The sequence below is a fragment of the Alligator sinensis genome, unplaced genomic scaffold (assembly GCF_000455745.1).
Source record: "Alligator sinensis unplaced genomic scaffold, ASM45574v1 scaffold357_1, whole genome shotgun sequence".
Taxonomy (NCBI): Eukaryota; Metazoa; Chordata; order Crocodylia; family Alligatoridae; genus Alligator; species Alligator sinensis.
The window spans coordinates 3,423,422-3,428,831 of record NW_005841942.1 but is presented as its reverse complement, the minus strand read 5'-3'; positions in this window follow the sequence as shown (position 1 = coordinate 3,428,831).

Sequence of the window (5,410 nt, the reverse complement as noted above, 5' to 3'; positions counted from 1 at the left end):
TACACGATCCTGGCTCAGCCTTCTGCTTTCTTTCCTGTGCTCCCTGACCTATTTGCTGCTTTGCTTTCTATTTCCTGCCCTATGTGCTACCATGCTGCTCCAAGATCGGCCACATGCCACACACACACACAAGCTGCCCATGCAACCTGTGACACCCATGCTGCAGGTTGGCCACCCCTGCTTAGTATACAACTGGAGAGCTGGTAAAGACAACAGACAATAATGTGCAGATTCCATGGGTATGGACACCCAGTTTAAATGCAACTTTAAAAACAGACAGGCATTAAACCAGTTTAAAACTGCCTGGAATGGTTCAAAAAGTGTAACTGGAAAGTTAGGTATTCTTTTGAATCATTTCTATACTACATGTGGACAACAAGCTTTCTGTGACATGCAAATCAGAACAAGGCTCTGGTTAGCCCTCCAGGCATCCCACATTACATTGCTCCTCCTCCACCACTGCTGCTACTGGCCATTCTTGCAGCCCAAACTTTACTACCCCCTTTTTCTCTCCCATGTGCTGGCACTTTTATCAGTAAACGCCCTTGCATTGTTTGGTCAATAAAATCTATTATCTTTTCTACAACCAGCTGCGTCTTCACTCAGTCCACCCATCAGGATCACGGTACTCCCCCCACACTCCTGGGAACCAAAATATAAAAGTCCAAACACTCCTCCAGTCAGGCAAACAGAATGCAAACTTTGGTCAACCACAAGCTACTGAATTTTACTGAATTCAAGGTCAGGAGAGAAAGGAAACCAGAAAACTGAAAACACCCCCAGTCACAAGTTGCTCATCACCTGGAACCCCCAAAACATGACTTCCCACTAGCCCACTGTGAGGAACACTGGGCTTGGGGCTCACTTCCACCCCACGTGTTAAGAGTCACAGCACTTCAATGCCTAAAATATGAGGGCTCTACCTGGAACATTACAGCATTGTACATATGGATACCAGTGACCCCTGACAACTGTGAACCAGTTTCCAACTCATTACATTTGGGAACAGTTTGATTGTTGTGTCAGTCCACACACCCCATGTCAATACCAGCTGATTACATATTTAAAAAATAAATCAGCCTTTTCCTGCACCTCTAAGGATCACTCCCTGTGATCTATAACTTAGTACTATTATCTCCTCACCATAACACAGTTCTTACTAAAATTTTACCTCCCTTGATACTGTAATCTTTATATTTTTGTGTAGCTAAACACCTAAAACAGCATATGGAAGTTCATGTAGCTGAAGTTGCCCAGATTGTCACATACCATCAATTTGTTTTTACAAAACATGACATAACATTTCCTTTTCTCTCAGCATTTGTAACAGAACCAAAAGACTTCCTTGATGCCGGTTAGGAGTCACTTAAAAAAGGGGTTTGAACGGATTATTTTTCAGTCAGGGAACAGGGAAGTCTGTGTACTTCAGGAAAAGATGACAGATTTCAAGGGACACCACTATTCTATTATTTTTAGTTGCTTTAATGATCAGAAAAGCTGCATTAAAGGCAATACTGCTCATAACAGTGAAGTATATAACTCATAATAAAGACCAAAAAGTAACAATGTACGTTTCCAATATTGCTGATTCAGGTCTGGGTTTGAGTTTTATTACACGTGGAAGATAAGAGACTGAGGCTCAGGTCCTCTATTTATCCATTCATTCGAGTTGCAAGGCACAGGAAGCACCAATGCAAACTATCCTATACCACTTACATACCACATCACTGATTGGAGAAATCGTGCTCATGGGTAAAAGCGTTTTATTTACAAGCCTATTCAACTCTGGGTCAGGACAGCTAAGAAGCATGCTTATTCTGTTTTTTAATCAGTCCTTTAAATACCAGCTTGTGAGTCTTTATATATCAAAATCCATTCAACAAGCTATTTTATGACACCAATCAGTGTTTTAATTGCTGAACACAAGAAACATATAAAACTGACAGAAAAGGACACCAACATGAGAGTGAGTGAGTGAGTGAGTGGATTCAGATGTGAAAATTTGTATGAAAAAGGTGGCCTAAACTGCTAGAAATCTGGACTGGTAAATCCTTCATGGCAATTGTGCAAAGCTGCTTTAGGCAAGCATCATGAGGGACAGTCTCTCTTCTCCCAGGAAATCCAACTCTCATCTAATTAGCAAAAGGGATGCCAAAAAGGAGCTCAGCTAGGATTGAGTCTTTAAGGCCACTTGAGGCAACAGGCTGCGCACCAGCAGTGCTTCAGTGACATAGTCCCTCCTCTTTTCCAGAGAGCACAGCTTGTTAAACCAAGTACAGCAAAACCTGGATGAAAACCATTTGGCTCCAATGGAGCCATTAGAGAGCTAGAAGCATTTAGAAAAAAAAAAAAGATCAAAGTGCCAATGACTGGAATAGCTTTGGGCAGGCCAGAGGCCTAGGAAATGGGTCCCAGCTCTTTCTGCTAGGTTTGTAGTTGCATTTAGGCCAAAGGTTATGAGATGACAGCCAGTATAAAGGTTATGAGATAATAGCCAGTAAAGGCCCCCTGTGCTCAGAACATAGTGTCAATGTTATCTCTTCAATAAGATATTCTCCATAGCAACAAGTCAGAAAGCAAGTCTGGAATGTTGCTCCAAAATATCAGCATTAGCCTGTTTCTGTGTAGAGTCACTATTGATGTATATCACCTGTATGGCATCTGGATATTACAGAAAAAGGCCTATAACCAGTAAATTGAAACTGGAGCCTTGCCACCCGAGATAACCTGTTTTAACCAAAGTTAATTCATCTAATTTGAGACAGCACACCTTGTTTTACATTCTAGCCTAGAGGCTTCACAGATGGGGTGCCTTGTCTTAAGTTAACTGGTGATGGATTAACTTGAGTTAAAACAAAACCATGAGCTATAGTCAAGGTTTACTCTTTGGGCTTAACTTTAAAGGGGATGAGATTAAGTTGAGGTTTAGCCAACATACTAAACTGGAATTCTGCACATAAGATTAAGAGAATAGGACACTGCTTCTATGCATGTTGGTTTTCAGAACTGGGGCCATGACTATGAAGGATAGCTGGGGCTGGGAGTATTCATATCGTAATGTAAGGATTGAAATTCTTGGACCAGCATACAAAAAAAAAGCAAAGTGAAAGCATTTGTCATAAACGTTTCACTGAAAGTCAGAGGTTCGAAGACAATCAGATGCTAATGTAAGCGATGCTGACTAGCAATGCAGTGATGTTATTCCCACCACCTGTCAGGCAGCTCCAGGAAACTGAAGTCTTTGCGTTCTGGGTACAGTATGGCTGTAATGCTGAAATGGATGCGCTAAACTGGACTTGAATTGAGTTTTTTCCTAGTGAAGATACCGCGTAAACTCATTACACCTCCATTTCAGATGGCTGCATTCTAATTTAGAAAACAACTCAAGTCAGCTAAAAATAAGCTAAAGTGCATCAACATAAAGAAAAAGTTGACTTTATTTCAGGTTTGATTAGCACATGTTATGTAAGTCTGACAGAAACTCAGCTACTTTCCTTTATAGGTTTGCCCTGTCTAGACAAAGGAGTGCATTCTACTGCATTGCACTGACAACCTCTGTATGGGAAAGAAACTATTTAAAATGAAGACAAAGAGGTAGAGTAACAGTCACATCAAGGACAAGAGATTAAATGCCCACTTTTTTGCACCAGACAGAAGTGCAACAAATACCATTCCCTGGCTGTACATACCTCTGCTTAATTTAAACAAATCATAATTCAACCACGGAAAGCAGTCTGCTTATCAGGAAAGGAGAGTATATCAGGGAAAAAGAGCACAAGTGCTCCAAGGGTGGATAAATACAGTCTTCATTAGAGGCTGAGGTGACAGCCAAATTGTGCTCTTAGTCCTTTCATGGAAGTTATTCTTTGTTCATTAGACATTTTTTGTTTACTGTAAAGATGCATCTCACTGAACAACTGCAATACAACTTATATGCTGCACCCTCACTTGACCCCAAGATTCAACTGCAGGTTGGCAATGTCGCTCTCAAAGAAAGACCATATACAGATACTTAAATCCTGTCTTTTTTTTTTTTTTTTTTTTTTTTTTTTTGCAGATTCCAGTCTATCTTGAGAGGAAGTGTACTGTGCCTCATAGTAGGCTAGCTAAGCATACTTCCGATGTAGAATTGGATTTATAAAACATGAGTTAAGGACGTGGAAAACACTGATTGTAAGACAACTGTTAAAAAACATTTCCTTCCCAATTCTACTTGGTAAACTATTTTTGTTGCTGTACTAAAAGTTAGTGCACACACGTCAAGGCAACTCACTCCATATGTGACCCTTTAAGAGAGAATTTTGTGATTTAAAGTTTCAGGGGCTTTTAGGGGTGCACCGATAAAGGTTTTCTTGGCCAATACCAACAGCTGATTATTAACCAGTTGTATTGGCCGATACCGATCTGGGTAGCTGGGCAGTGTGGAAAGCAGCTCCATGCTAGTACGTCTGTGGAGGGGAAGGAGCATGTCGGAGTGGGGGAAGATCAAGGCCCCTACTGTGAGGGCAGGAGTGGGGGTGCTACCCAGCCAGGGTGGCAAATGAGACCCAGGGAGGTGTGGAGAGCAGGATAGAGCTGCGGGCAGCTCCATCCAGGGTACCAGCATCCCAGTGCTTAAAAATGGTAGTGGGGGGCTCATCAAATGAGCTTTAGTTCATGAACCACCACCACCATTTTTAAGCATGGAGACGCTTTTAACTGGAGCAGAGTTGAGCGGGGCGAGGGCGGATGCGGGCTGCTCACCATTGGCTCAGGGCTCTCTGCTCTGCTGCCTTTGCCCCAGGGGCCCCGCGCCCCCTGCCCATCCAGGAGTGGGAGGCACAACTCACAGCACCCACTGCTGCCAGGTGGGCAGTGGGTACACAGCCAGCTGAGGGCCCCAAGGGCAAAGGCAGCAGAGCGGAGAGCCCCAAGCCCACAGTGAGCAGTCTGCCTCCACCCCACATGTGCCCCTTCCCTTCCACAGACTTACCTGCAGAGCGCTGCTCTTCATGCTGCCCAGCTGCACTCCTGGTCACATGCATGCATGAGGCTGTGCACATGCACACAGCATCCAGGGGCCCTGGCCAGAAGGCATATTATATTTATCAGTAAACATTATTGACTACACTGGCCAAAAAAACCCAATAGCCGATAATGTTAATTTTCCTTTTATTGGTGCTTATCCAATATGCAACTGATATATTGGTGCACCTCTAGCGGTTTTCACAGTTGGAGCATAATAGCTCCAATAATCTGAAAAGTGAGATGGAACCACCCACCAAATACATCTTCCTGTCGAAAAAGCCAGGTTAGAAGAAACAGGGAAATAAGCAAAATAAAACAGTATGTACAACTACCACCAGACTACACTATAAATGGTGGAGGTAAAGGAGGTATACAAAAGGTATCCTAATACCCATTACAAGAT